Raw genomic sequence first — 15,031 nt, 5'->3', positions numbered from 1 at the left:
ACTTGGGGGACTTCACAGAAGCAGTTTCAAGCAACCATCATGAAAAACATCAGAGTGAATGTAGAAAACACGGAGGGTGTAAACTAATTGTGCCAACATTCTACAATGTTATATACTGACCCAGCAGTACAACATGACAAATGTTTCATCACAATGGAAAATGGGTGAAAATCACATATTCACATATAATTTTCAACCAAAAACAAAAGAGTACATACTGTAGGTTTGCATTTATATGATGTTTAAAAATAAATTTAAAATATGTTGATCATGATCAGAGTAGGCATCTCCTGGGGTTTCTGCCTGGAAATTAGCTGAAGAGGGACAATCAGGGGATTTACATCTGAGTGGTGGTTAACACAGCATTTGTAAGAAGGCAACAGTCTGCACATGTAATATATGTGCACTGTGAAACAGGTAAAACAACCATCACATAAAAACTAATGCAAATAATATCTTTCCATCATGCAAACCCCATCCTTATTGTCTCCCTGTGAGTCTATCTCATATTTTAAATAGAAGTAACTTCAATTTTATATGTACAAGAATACACTCATACTGCTCTCTTTTAACTGGGAAACTCATGATAGTAAATCCTGTAAAAGACATGACAGGACAGGTGAATTAAAAGTCAAAATCTTTCGAATACTGTTGCCAAAATCCAACACAATACATTAGGAATCTTGACTCTGAGGTTTGTTTTTTTAATTTTACTTTAAGTTTGGGATACATGTGCAGGTTAGTTACACAGGTATACATGTGCCATGGTGGTTTGCTGCACCTATCAACCTGTCATCTAGGTTTTAAGCCTCACATGCATTATTTGTCCTAATGCTCTCCTTCCCCTTGCCCCCTACCCCTGACATGCCCCAGTGTGTGATGTTCCCCTCCCTGTGTCCATATTTTCTTATTTTCAACTCCCACTTATGAGTGAAAACATGTGGTGTTCGGTTTTCGGTTCCTGTGTTAGTTTGCTGAGGATGATGGCTTCCAGCTTTATCTATGTCCCTGCAAAGAACATGAAATCACTCATTTTTATGGCTGCACAGTATTCCATGGTGTATATGTGCCACATTTTGGTTTTATAAAGGAAAGACTGGGGTTTTGATGTGGATATAAATGCGGTGGGATGAGGACAGGATCCCTACTGTTTAGGGTGCTGCTGGGGCGCATGGTGAGAAGAGACAGAGCCATCAGGTTAGAGGAATGGACATTTGGTGACAAAGGGAAGAAGAGCCTGGGTGGTCCCCAGGGACAGTCCTGGGGTGGGGTCTCCAGGGTGTATCTGTGGAGGGGTCCCTCCAAGAGGATAAGGGACTCTGTGCATTTTCCTTGCAGTGCTCAGGATAAAATAGGAGTCTGAAGATGCTGACCTTCGGTTTGGAAGAAATGAACAGGAAGAAAGGTCCACTCTGTGCTCGTGCAGCCACTGCCCATCCTCAGCCAGGCCTTAATCTAGCTGAACAGACAGTGGCTCAGATCAATATTGTCAGGTGGGAAGCTTTATAAACTGAATTCATCAAGCCACGGACACTCCAGCCCAGGTGCCCTTATCAGTTAAAGGGCATTAACTGCTCACCCAGATTTAGTCAAGTGGAGGGAAGGTAAGCAGTCATGAGACAGTTTAGAATATTGCTTTATAATACAGTTGGGTATTAGAAAGTCTAATACAGTTAGGTATCAGTTGGCTGAGGGGTCCCTTGTAGCCAACTGCTCAGTGGAAATGTGTACCACATGGCAATATACATAACATGTGATACATACTGTTTCCTGGCAAGACAGTGTCAGTCACTAATGGCAGCCTCAGTTTATAAACAAACTGGGAGAGGGCCTGCCCTCAGCACCTGTACTTCCTTCTTCTGGGACTAAGAATTTTCCAATTGCCAGCCAAAATAGACTTGGAAGACCCAACCTCCAGGGAAAGCTCCTGCATGTCCTATGGGTGTGCTCACACTCACTGCAGGTCTTTGACTGAACTACAGTTTCCCCTCTGTTTTTCTAAAGCAACCTGTTCTGTAATTATGATACAGAAGTGCTGGGAAGGGAAGAGTGTGGTCACTTTAAATGATACAAAACAGGGGAAGGGAAGGGAAGGGCTGGGTAGAGGAGGGTGAGGTCCCTGGTAGGGCTCCACCCCCCGCGGACCTAGGTGAGGACAAGCACTCCTGCCTTCATGCCCAAATGTTGCATTTCCCAAGGCTATCCTGGCCCACCACTTTGAGAGAAGCATATCAGTGGAGCAACACCGAGGTGGCTGGACATTGAGAATCACGCATTCTCAGGTGCCAGTATGAGGCAGGCCACTGGCAGAAGCAGAATGATGTGGAGTTTGGCCAGAGTGGTCAAAGAAGAATCCCACCACTGGAGAAGAGTTGTGTCACCAATGTCCCAGTTCTAGGGGAAAGCCATCTCCCTTCTGGCTCCCCAATCTGCTGAGAGCTACTCCCACTCAATAAAACCTTGCACTCATACTCCAAGTCAACGTGTGATCTGATTCTTTCCGTACACCAAGGTAAGAAACACTGGGAATGAGAAAGCTGTCTGTTCTTGTGACAAGGTAGAGGGTCTAATTGAGCGGGTTAACATGAGCCACCTGTAGACAGCAAACTAAAAGAGCACCCCTACTGGTGCTTCAAATGCCAACATTCACCTCTAGACACTGCCATGGGGTCAGAGCCCCACAACCTGCCCAACTGAATAAGTGAGCTGCACCCCCATCACATGCCCTGTGAGGGTAACAAGGGAATCTTTCCCGTTTCAGTTACAGATCATCCCAAGAGTAAACGTGGTGCATGTTCTGGCATCATTTGCTGAGAAGAAGTGGAGGTGATGTGGAAAGTGGAGCTTTCCTTTTGGCTTTGGTTGAAGAGGCTCCTTGATTCTGGGTTCCTATTAGGGGTGAGAATCAGGGAAGTGGTGAAGGAAGCTGATTTTCCAGATAAAGAGTAATGGGCACGTTTCTGGGAGCAGCTGTACTACCCTTTAGATGGTGAGAGGCTGGTGAACAGGATGGGCACTCTATGTGTAAATGCACCCACTGGTCTCTGAGTGTGGCTGTCTAGGGGGCCCTGCATTCATATCCCCTCTAGTAGCACAGCCACTATTGTCAGTTTGCAAATGAAAAACTCGCATCTCCATGATTGCATATATATATATATATATATATATATATATATATATATATATATACATTTTATCAAATTTTACACTTCATATGTGTGTAGTTCATGACACTCCAGGCTGTGGCCAGGGCCAGCGGAGATTAGGGTGGGCTCCTGGGGACAGTGAGTTGTCCCTTCACCTCTGCTGCAGCTTCCCTGATTTTCCAGCACAGGTTTGCAAGGCCATACTCTTCACTCTGCTTACAACTTGCCCCTAGCTGTGAATCCCACTAGGACCTGGTTACGACCCACTATTTAGCAACCCCAGGGCCTCACAAACTGGCCAGTACTTGTGCCTGTGCACAGGAAGTACCTATTAGATGAAAGATAACACTTGTCCATTGATAGCTACTCTGCAAGAAAAAACCAGGGGAGGTGGGATAATGTCTCCCACATGTCTGGATCCCCAATGTTATGCTCTCCAGGGTGGCAGTCATTAGCTGGGGTGTCTATTTTAATTAGTTTTTTTAAAAATATAGTATCTAGTCCCTCATCACACTGGGCATGTTTCCAGCACTCAGTAGCCCTGCACACAATGCATAGAGAACATTCCCATCTTCAGCAGCTGCTCTAACCTGGCAAAGGATCTGGTTGTTGGATCACTGACCTGAAGCCTGCAAATAGTGGTTGGAGCCCCACGTTGATAAGGCTGGCGGTGAGAGCTGTAATGATCTAGAGGACAGGGGAGTGGCATGTTGAAAGGGGGTCCTCTCTTAATGTGAAAGTTTGCAAATGTGAGCAGTTACTTGATGAAGGCCTCTGATGCCAGAGAGCCCAGATAAGTTCTGAGACACAGAAGATAGAGCAGGGAGTTCCTGTGGGAGCTGGTGTGGCCTCCCCTGCAGCAGGCAGGATGGGTAAGCTTCTCTGGGTAACACCTTTCTTGGTGTTTGTGTCTCCAGAGGTTGATTGATTGGCCACAGGAGACATGATTCTAGCAGTGACAATGAAGACACTCCAGGCAGATGCACACACTGGAGAGAGGGCACCACAGAAGAGGCTTGAGATGTCAACCACCACCAGCAGTGGTCTGTCCTGCGGTCCCTGACTCAGTGATGGGTGAATAAATGCACTCTCACACCTGCTTCAGTGATTCAAGTAGGCTAGGGATGGTCATTGGCTGCTTGCAGAGGGTGACTGCAGCCAATCGACCAGACCCCTGTCCATCCTCACATTTATTCAGTATGAATTTCATAACAGGGGTTCTAAGTCAACATGCTTGTGGATAATTAACATGGTGAAAAGAGTGGTTTTATCATTAGAAAAGCTTTTGGTTCCAGGGCCCAGAGTAAACACCATTAATGGGTAATTCCCCTTTCACCTCTCCCTGAGAGGGTCATCCAGCACAAAGTTTACATGAGGAAAAATACTAGCGACAAAAGGACGTGGGATAAACACACTTAACTTGGAAAACCTCTCATCGTCTCTATCTTTTCCCTAACATAATGGACCAGCTGTGTTCAGCCTGTCCCAATAAAACCGTTCAACCTTCCAAAAGGTTTGAGACTAATCTGTAACTTTCCCTAATATTTCCCTAATATTTTGCCAGCCACTCCAAATGAATTCCAAAAGAGGCTTCCCAGGGGCAGCCCAGCCAGGTCTGCTGCTTCAGAGATGAGGAAGAATTAGGGGGATGAAGTCAGAAAAACAAAGGAAACATGTGTAATTTGTAAAATGCTAATTATACAGTTTAAGAAGTGATTATGCCTATGGCCTTTGAGTGTCATGTCTGTCATTATCTTCTCTTGCTTTGCTTCTCAAAGATTATCTTTGCCATATGACCTGATCTTTTCTGCCTCTGCCACCACCAAATATCAGACACTTGGGTTTTGTCAGTTATCATCTCTTGAGAATTGAGCGTAAAGCTATTGGTCTGGGTGGCGGTGGCCTGAACTGCAGGATATCCATGGGCACAGCTCTCTCCTAGGCACTAGAATCTGGAACCGAGCTCTCCCAGGGTGTGTCAGGTGAGGGTTAGAAGTGGACCTCTCCTGTCTGCACTGCACTCCTAGATCTTATAGCAGCAACTTGGTGTTTCTGTTTCCTCTGCTTACTCCTGGTTTAATGACACTTCTGTGATTGTGGAACTTCAAGAATCGGCCTCAATGTAGAGCAGTTATAGCAAACTCAGTCCCTTCTATGATAACCTCTGGTGCTGGGATGGTCCCTCCAAGTCCTCAACTGGGTGAGGGGCTAGGGCTTCATCACTGCACACAACTCAGTCTTGGAGTGTAGGCGGTCCCTGGAAGTGCAATTGTGAGTGACTCCTTATCCAGCTGCAAGACCCATATGGCATCTCCAATGACAATGGTTGACCAGTAATATTCAGGCATTTAGAAAATCACAATCAGCCCTGAAGAGACATTGTGATGAACACCACCAACTTCGCTAATGTCCACCCCTTGCACTGTTTACACACACTCATTTCAAGGAGTAGTTTCTCCAGGAATGTTTGCCTTTTTTTCCCAGAAAAAAAATGTCAAGAGGTCATCAGTGGAAGGAGCCGTAGGCCCTGCTGGTCTCCAGTGGTAACTGAGGCTCACTTTCTTCCTCCTCCACTGCCATTCAAGCTGCCCCAGCTGGACACTGAATGTGTGTCCACAAAGCCATGTGTGGATATCCAACCCGCAGTGTGATGGCCTCAGGAAGCATAGCCTCTATGCAGTGATAAGGTCATAAGGGCTGAGGCCTAACAAAAGAGCCTCCCATAGCTTCTCCCACCCTTGCCCTGCAAGGATGCAGCAGAAAGCCACCCACAAAGGAGGAAGCAGGCCTTCCCCAGGCATCGCCTCCCCAGTGCCTCTATGTTGGACTTACCAGCTTCCAGAACAGTGAGAAGTAAATTTCTGTTGCACATGCGCCACCTAATTTACAGGACTTTACTACAGCACCCTGCACTGGCCGTCTGTGTCATTTGAAGAGGCTCACTGTGCCAGCCCCTGGGCCCTAGTTGCTGGTGTCACCTATGAGTCCCTGGGCTAATAGATTCAACTGGGCTTCTGTTGGATTCAGAGGGAAGAGTGCTGGTGATGACAGCCCCAGTACTGCAGCCACAGGGGAGTGAGCAACCCTCCAGTTGCTGTGGACAGTGATGCTTCCTGAGTCACCACAGCTTGGCAAGCAGCTCCTGAAAACACATGTGAGACCAAAAGGTCGGGAAGGGAGATGGGGCAAAAAGGCTCAGTGTTGCCTGCCCTCCCCCAGCACAGACGCTCCCCCGAGCTGCAAAGGCAGCCAGGACCATGAGCAGGAGGAGCCCGGCCTTAGTGTAGACAGCCCAACATGGTGCTGTTCTAGACCTGCTCCTGCAGGGCCACCCCCAGCGCCTGGGGTCACACGAGAGCCCTGAGAGGTGGGGCTCAGACACAGCAGCTCCTTTCCAGGGGACTCCTGAGAGAGTCTCCATTACCAAGCTGCTGCATATAAGCTGCTGTGTGCTCATGTTACCTAGGCCTGGAGGAGCCTTCCCACTATCCTTGGTCTGCAGAGTCAGGCTCAAGGTGTCCGCTGTGGTCCCAGAGGCATAGGGTGCTGCCCTTGCTCCTGTAGGCCTTTCCTTTTCCCAGTGAGCACCACACAGGCCAGCATGTAGGACACAGGAAGAAAAGCAGCAGCAACACTGGTGAAACAATGAGGGACTGCTCAGGGAGATGTGTGAAGGGAGCTGCATGACCCCTTGGCCAGAGAATCTGTGCAGATGCCCACTAAGCATATAACATGTATTAATCATTGTGGGTCTGATATGGAAAATTAAGTCATCATGCTATCTCATTACACAAACACAATGATGGCCCAGAGGGAATTGGGCATGAAGAACTCTTGATGGGTCATGGACAAGCACACCTCTGAGACCTGCTGCCAGGAATGAAGCCGCTTTGCAAATGCTTGCTCACTTTTCCCAAAGTTCACATAGACTCTCTCCTAAGGTATTACATTTTAGCCTTAGTGAATTACCCAAGAAAAACAAAAATGTGTGTCCACATAATGATTTCTAAAGGAAGGGACATTGCAGGATTGTTCATAATGGATTAAACTGGACACAACCCAAGTGATTGCCAGTAGATAAATAGATTAAAATATGTCCATCCAATGGAGCCCTGCACAACATAACAAGACACACAACAATGCAAGTGAATTTCAAAGCTGTTGTGCTGAGTGCTAGAAGGTCGTTATGACAGAGGATGTGTTACATGTTTCTACCCAGATGAAATCCTACACAAGAGAAATCTCATCTATAGTGACAGAAAGCAAATTCCTGGTGCTTGGGGCCAGGGTGGGTGGGATAGTCTGTATGTTCATTGTGGAGCAGTTAAGAGATTTTTCCTCTCTCTCTACACACACACACACACACACACACACACACAAATTTGTTCATCCATTTCTATATATTAGTCATTTCTCACAAGCTGTGCTCCTATTATAGACACATATGAGTTCATATGAAGCCTACCTCAATAACATTGATTTAAACATAGAATAGAACTACTGCACTATTTGCATCAAAGCAGCCCAAGGCCGAGTCATGGAGAGGTGGAGAAAAAAGGGGATGGCATTCTCAGGACTGTCAGGCCTTGTACCCCGCGTTGGGGTGGAAGAACTCAGCAGAGGTGCAGCCTGGCTGGAGTGAGGGACAGCCTGTCCCTGACAGAACAGGGGAATTTAGGGCTTCCATTCACATGGTCTCAAGCACTGTGTGATCAGCACTGAGGCTGCTGTCCTGGGTCAATGTCATCGTTAGCCTCCTGCACTTACTGGAGCCCAGAGAAGCTCTGGGAGGCTGAGCTGCTGACTGGAGCTAGACATGCCCTGGGATTCAAAGCAGGCTCATCCCAGCAGAGCACATGTTGAGGGATTTCCCTGCTGTCCTGGCAGCAGGACCCCAGTTACCCCCGATGTTGCTGGTGTTCCCTGTGGGCAGAGATTCTGCCTCCTGGAGGCTCAACTCTGAGAACTGCTGGGTCAGCACAGGCTAAGACCTGACTTCTGGAGGGACAGAGAAGCTGGAAACTGCAGAGTCCAGGACAGTGTGTGCTCAGAGAGGAGAGAGGGGTGTGTCGGGGTGAGAGAGGGAGAGAGGAATGACCATGCCCCTGTGGCCTCAAGGAGCCGTTCCCTCCAAGGCAGGTGTGAGTGGCCTCCATTCCTCTCAGCACTTCCCCACACCCAGAGGCAGCTCTCCATGCACATCCATCTCTGGGCTGGTTCTTCTCTGTGAGTCCTGTCTCGGAGCAGTTTATGGTTTCAGTAGGGAGGAGGAATGTAGAGCAGATGAGCCAAATGTTAACAATTCCCCCTCCTCAGAGTGCCAAGCCCGGCAGAGTGCCAGACACCATCCACTGTCTTCCCTGCAGGTCTGGGCTGCAGGTGCAAGACCCACAGCTGTGGGGACTTCGGGTGTCAGGAAGCTCAGGGTAGTGGGGACCTTGTGGACCCGCCTTCCTGCTCCCCACACCACAGCCACGCCTATGGTGCCCTGCCATCACCAGATGTCTCTCAGCAAGTGACTAGGAGAGATTCTCTACTTTTATATTTTAAAAGGGCTCATGCAAGGGACTTCAGGGGCCTGAGCCAAATGGTTTGTGTGGCTGAGGTGCTGTCCTGGGAGTTGTAGGGAAACTAATTCTGGAGCAAAAACATAACAATGCCCTTCAGTGAGTGACGCTGCCCATCCTCCATCTGCTGACCACTTCAGTTCTCACCTTGTGTAGGGCCTGCGGCAACTCCAAGAGAGTTTAGTAATTGTTTGGAAAGAAGACAGAAAAAAGAAAAATAATGAAGAAATGCATCAACAGCCTCCATTTGCAAATACTCTTGGGCTGGAGGAACACAGCATTTTTAGGAAGTAAGCAAGAATTTACTGTCTTATTAAAGATTGGCCAAGGATGTGGAGCAGAGAGCCTGGCCATGGGGCTGGGAGGAGGAGTCAGCCTATGAAGGGCCGTGTGCTGCTCTGATGTCTGGAGATCATCCTCCCTAGAGAGGAGTCCCTGGAGAAGGGAACCCACAGCAGGAGCCGGGTCACGTGGAGCTGGGTTAAGACCTGAGAGCTCTTAGGAGAGACCAAGAGGCCTGAGGAAGGCAACAGCCATGGAGAGACGAGGAGGGTGAGTCCGGGGGATGTTAGCAGTGAGGGTGGTTAGTGGCCGTGTCCCCCTACATGTAGTCTGGCTGGGAGAGAGGAGAGTGTGTCCATGTGCAGGGTGAGTGCCGATGTGTCAGCCCTGGATGTACCACTGAAGACAACAGGTTCCCTGTGTGGAATCAGATGCTGAAGTGCATGCGCTGATGGATGTGGCTGTACTGACCAGAATTTCCAGGCACAGAAAACAGTTTTCACTCCTGCTAGTTTAGTCCAGATCCTAGGGAGCTGGACATTGAGCTGTATTGTCTCATCTATCTGTGCCTTCCTGAGATGCCCTAGGCTGCCTTGTGATAAGGCACCACCTGTTTGCTTGTCTCTCTCCTGCTTGTGGGCATGTCTTGCTAAGAGGCAGGTGGCTCCTCAGGGGTTCCACAGAAGCTTCTTCATGGAAAGACGCTCACAGCCAAGGTCTCTGGGCCCAGAGGTTTCCACTGCCAAGAGCAGTGGCATAGTAAAAATCAAATTCAGTCCAGAGCCCTGGTACTTGTCTGAGTCTGGGTCATATCTCAGGAGAAACCAGGGATGTGTCCCAGCATGTTATATAGTCACCAACATGGAAGCCACTGCTCAGTGTGCAGGTGAGCAGATGCCCAGGCGGGGAGCAGGGAAGCACAGGTGGGGAGCAGCCATGTCAGCACAGGGTGCCGGTGAGCCTGAGACAACCCCAGGGATGCACAGGTGGGGAGTGGCTGAGTCAGCACAGGGTGCAGGTGAGCATGAGTTACCCCTGGGGATGCACAGGTGGGGAGTGGCCGAGTCAGCACAGGGTGCAGATGGGCAGATGAGTCAGCACAGACCAGGAGAGGGAGCCTGCAGGCACAGACAGGGTGAGTGTGGGCACCCATTGGTGTAACTCTCACAGGGTCTGAGATGGGGGAGCTGACACAAGCTGGGAACTGAAACCTGTTCTCCAAGGCCTGCCCTGACCTGTGCAGTGAGAGAGGAGCATGAGGAGAGCAGCCCAGGCCCTGGTGGACTCAGCCCTTGACCCCGCCATGGGGCTGGAATGCCCAGGCCTCCTTTGCTTCCACCCTCTCCAGAGGAGGGGCTGCTTCTGCAGATGTGTTTCCATCTGGGACTGCCCAGCCCTCCCTGAGACCTGTGGCTGGGGCTGGGTTCATGCTGCAGACCCAGGAGGGGGAAGGTTTGCTTTATCTGTTGGGGGAGCCCTGAGAGGTAGCACCTGCCAAGACCATGCAAAGTTCCCTGCTCAGGGACTCTGCTGGGCCAGAGAGGACACGGCTACTGAGTCCCCCCCACCAGTGAGCCCAGGGTCCAGCACTAAGGTCCTGGCTCTTTGGAGTGAATGGTCTTTACTGAGTAGCTGTGTAGGGACCACAGGGCCATCCCCTCATGCCTCTCCCAGTCACAGGCCACACACTCCACCATGGTTCAGAGACCTGAGAGCCCAGCTGGTCTCTGACATTCACCGGTCACTGTTCACACATCCACGGTTTGACTCCCACGTGTGGGCCTGAGGGCTCTTCTCCCTCTCATCACACACCATGTCCCACTGTGGCAAAGCAGTCCACACAACCCTCCCCATCTGTCCCCATCTTCACCCTTGATGGGACAGGGGTCCATCAAGAAAAATACACAGGGGCATTATTCAAGAGACCACTTTTAAGAAAAGAAAGACCCACTTCTCTTGTGACTCCTCTACCCTGAGGAAGATGAGCAAGGACACCATCCTCCCAGCATGCAGCCAGAGCCACAGCCCTGAGAGGGCACAGGGTTTCTCAGTGCCCTCACACCAGGTGGGTGTGCACATCAGAGTGGGATTGGGGCTCTGGAGAAATGCAGAAGGCTTGCAGTTGCCTAGAGAAATGAGGACCAGACATCCTATCCCAGCCTGAGTCTCAGTTCAAGTGATTCCCCTGCACCACCCTCCCAAGAGGCTGGAATTACAGGTGCCTGCCATCACAACCAGCTAAATTTTGTACTCTTAGTAGAAACGGGGTTTCACCATGTTGGACAGTGCTGGGATTACAGGTGTGAGCCACTGTGTCCTGCCCAATTTACTTATTTAATTTACACTTTAGTGTACAATCATCACAACAAGCCTGATCATACAGGAGTAGGAGAAGAATGCAGATAAGCTGTGCTGGGGGAGCAAAAGTGAGTCACAGGGCAGGGGAATGGCTCCCCAAGACTCACCCATGAAGTTACCCTCACTGGTGGCATCCATGCTATTGAGAGTGGTGGCCTCAAAGTTGAGTTCTTGGGGGTGGGAGGAAGCAGGGCTGGGCTAGATCACAGGGAGTGGCCTCCTCTCCCCCAACCAGGTTGCCCAGCCCCCTCACCCTGGAAAGAGGATCAGGGCAGACAGGACAGGAGCTGAGGAGAGGGATCTTTTGCACAGTCCCAAGAGGGAGGCAGGAGCCCTTAGTCTCTCAGTACCAGGCACCCCTGCCATGGGTGACCCCTGGCCTCGAAGACCTCAGTGCCTACAGGCAATAAATGAAGGTTTCACCAGGAGCCACAGGACCCTGTCCTCTGGTCTCAGGTGTGTCTTCGTGTAATGGCAAATGCTGAGGGTGACTCCCCCTAGGGAGGAAGGGCAGGGCATCTCATCTGCTCAGAGCAGCTCTTGATCCATACCCAGGGGACTCCCTGAAATGGCTCCACTGGAAGGATAGGGATTCATGGTGACCAGGGCTCCTCGCAGGCAGGCCGCAAGTGCGCACACACACACACACACACAAAGTCCATGGTGATAAGGGCAGTCCTGACAGACACACACACACAAACGCCACACACAGAACCAAGTCCTGGTTGCCAGGGCAACCACCTGGAGCTCAGCCTCTTCCCTGACCCAGTCGCATTGGGTGCCCACTTATCCCCAAGTGTCCCCAGAACACTTATCCCCAAGCACTGAGTCACCATGTGTGCAGGTCTCCTGACCCATGTCTCTATATGTCAGGCTGAGGGCAGCAGAGTGGGCTGGCCAGGAGCCTCACTGGAGAGCTCTATCCCTGCTCAGAAACATTCACTGGCTTGGATGTCCCCATCTTAGCAAGAGCTGGGGTTGCATGCAAGGTCCCCCTCTGAGCAGATAACCCGACTTTCTGTCCCAGTCCACCCTTCCCAGCTCATCTGTGAATCCCAAAGGCTATGCAGCAGCCAACCCCACCAGGCCCTGGGGGCACTGGAGCCTCATCCACCTCCCCAGGGGCAGGACACTGATCCACTTTCACACCTCCAGCAGCCACTCAGAGTCTCAGGTCAGTGTCATGGCGTGGCTGTGGGAAGCCAGGGGCAGGAGGGTCAGGGCAGCTGGGTCCTCCCCTCCAGCATGGCCCCTGCACCACACCCAACTCACCTCAGAATCCAGTGGCTCCAGTGAACGGGCTGGGCCCTCTGCAGGTACGTGTACCCCGGGAAGAAGACATCTTGTTCCCTGTGGGACAGGAGGAGAAGCGGCTTGGGGAAAGGCTCAGGCAAGGTCTGCCAATGACACTGGGACCCTGCAGGCCTGGGACACCCCTGGGAAGCAGTGTTGCCCTGCAGCACTGCACCTGAATGAGGGATCCAGGATCTCCCAGGGACAAATCGCTCTCAAGGGAAAAAGAGGCTGGAAGTGGGGCCGTGTGAACCACACACTGGGCCTGAGCTGTGGGGCTCCTGGGGTGAGGCTTTGCCAGGAACACCCAAAGCCTGAGCTTCTGTCACTCAGCATCTCTGAGTGGGGGCCAGAACAGGGGAGGAGGCCTCTGTCAGGTATGACTTGGCCATGGGAAGTTTCGTTTGAGGACCCAAGAAATACCTGGGGCTCATAAAGAGCTTCTCTGAGCAGGTAGAAGGCCCTGCCCCTTATTCAAGTCACCAGTTTCTTGTATTTTTAGTAGAGACAGGGTTTCACCATGTTGGCCAGGCTGGTCTCAAACTCCTGACCTCAGGTGATCCACCCGCCTCGGCCTCCCAAAGTGCTTGAATTATAGGCATGAGCCATTTCACCCAGCCTTTTTTGTTTTAAATAAACCAGCTTTGCTGAGATACCATTCATACACAATTTACCCATTTAAAGTTTACACTGTAGTGTAAAGCCATCACCAATCTTAGAACATTTTCACCACCCTTTAAAGAAATTCTGTACTCAAGGCCAGGCATGGCAGGTTAAGCCTGTAATGCCAGCACTTTGGGAGGCCAATAGGGAAGGATCACTTGAGGCTGGGAGTTCAACTAGACTGAGCCACATAGTGAGAACCTGTTTCTACAAAAAATTTTAAAAATTCACAGGGTGTGGTGCACAGCTGTGGTCCTATCTACTCAGAAAGCTGAGGTGGGAGAATCATTTGAGCCCAGGAGTTTGAGGCTGCAGTGGCCTATTATGGAGCCACTGCACTCCAGCCTAGGTGACAGAGGAAGAGTTCGTCTCTAAAGACAATTTAAAAAGTTAAAAATTTGGCCAGGTGCAGTGGCTCATGCCTGTAATCCCAGCACTTTGGGAGGCCAATATGGGTAGATCACAAGATCAGGAGATTGAGAACATCTTGGCCAAAATGGTGAAACCCTGTCTCTACTAAAAAATACAAAAATTAGCTGAGCATGGCATGCACCTGTAGCCCCAGCTACTCTGGAGGCTGAGGCACGAAAATCACTTGAATCTGGGGGCAGAGGTTGCAGTGAGCCGAGTGCCACTGCACTTCAGCCTGGGCAACAAGAGCAAAACTCCATCTTAAAAAAAGGAAAAGTTAAAAATTTAAAAATGAGGCAGGGCGCAGTGGCTTATGCCTGTAATCCCAACACTTTAGCAGGCCATGGCAGGCAGATCATCTGAGCTCAGGAGTTCGAGAGACCAGACTGGCCAACATGGCAAAACCCATGTCTACTAAAAAAATACAAAAATTAGCTGCATGTAGTGGCACACACCTGTAATCCCAGCTACTTGGGAGGCTGAGGCAAGAGAATCACTTGAACCCGGGAGGCAGAGTTTGCAGGTAGGAGAGATCATACCACTGCACTCCAGACTAGGTGACAGGGCAAGACCCTGTTTCAAAAAAAAAAAAAAAAAAATTAAAGAAACCCTGAACTCAGTAGCAGACACTCCCTGTTCCTCCTAGCAGCCTTGCCCCAACTCCAGGGTGACAATTTGTGTGCCCTTGATTCCCCCCAGGTCTGAGAAACAGGGGTCACAGGGAGTTAAGGAAGAGGAGGGGTCTCTGACAACACATGGTGACTTCTCAGTGCTCCTCCTCCAGGTCTGCAAGGAACAAATCCCAACCCAAACACATCCCAGAAGCCAAAACCAGGGATGAGCCAGCAGGAGGCAGCCTTTGGGTCTTTCTTTTGCCAGGTGAGCTGGATGGGGACCAGAGCATGGGATGGGAGATGTGAGGCACAGGCAGGATGGGAGTGACTCTGGCTGCTCCAGGCATATTCAAGCTATGCCTTAGCTTCCTGCCCTCAAATCCGCAATGGTGAGTTTTCTTTCTTTTTATTTTTTATTTTCTGAGATGAAGTCTCACTCTGTCTCCCAGGCCGAAGTGCAGTGACACAATCTCAGCTCAATGCAACCTCTGCCTTTCGGGTTCAATCGATTCTCCTGCCTCAGCCTCCCAGGTAGCTTCAATTACAGGTGCACACCACCATGCCTGGCTAATTTTTGTATTTTTAGTAGAGACAGAGTTTCATCATGTTGGTCTTGAACTCCTCACCTCAGGTGATCCACCCACCTGAGCCTCTCAAAGTGCTGGGATTACAGTTGTGAGCCACCACACCAGGCCCC

The 15,031-nt window shown here is 50.2% G+C and overlaps 2 long non-coding RNA genes across 2 annotated transcripts in view; one reads left to right on the top strand and one right to left on the bottom strand.

The window, feature by feature from the left end:
- LOC116537644 overlaps nucleotides 1-15,031 on the bottom strand; it is a 21,133-nt gene extending 6,102 nt beyond the window's left edge. Inside the window, exons 1-2 of the long non-coding RNA XR_004263234.1 lie at nucleotides 15,019-15,031; nucleotides 8,535-8,540 (exon numbers count right to left, since the gene is read on the bottom strand). This is a non-coding gene — a long non-coding RNA (uncharacterized LOC116537644). The remainder of the gene's footprint in view (nucleotides 1-8,534; nucleotides 8,541-15,018) is intronic.
- On the top strand, nucleotides 573-9,886 carry LOC116537643. The gene is made up of 3 exons (XR_004263233.1): nucleotides 573-738; nucleotides 2,031-2,032; nucleotides 9,875-9,886. It is a non-coding gene; the product is annotated as an uncharacterized LOC116537643 (long non-coding RNA).

The sequence above is a fragment of the Sapajus apella genome, unplaced genomic scaffold, assembly GCF_009761245.1.
Source record: "Sapajus apella isolate SASKATOON/1434 unplaced genomic scaffold, GSC_monkey_1.0 scaffold112, whole genome shotgun sequence".
Classification (NCBI taxonomy): domain Eukaryota; kingdom Metazoa; phylum Chordata; class Mammalia; order Primates; family Cebidae; genus Sapajus; species Sapajus apella.
The sequence above is the reverse complement of the archived record's forward strand: the minus strand, read 5'-3'. Positions and strand labels throughout refer to the sequence as shown.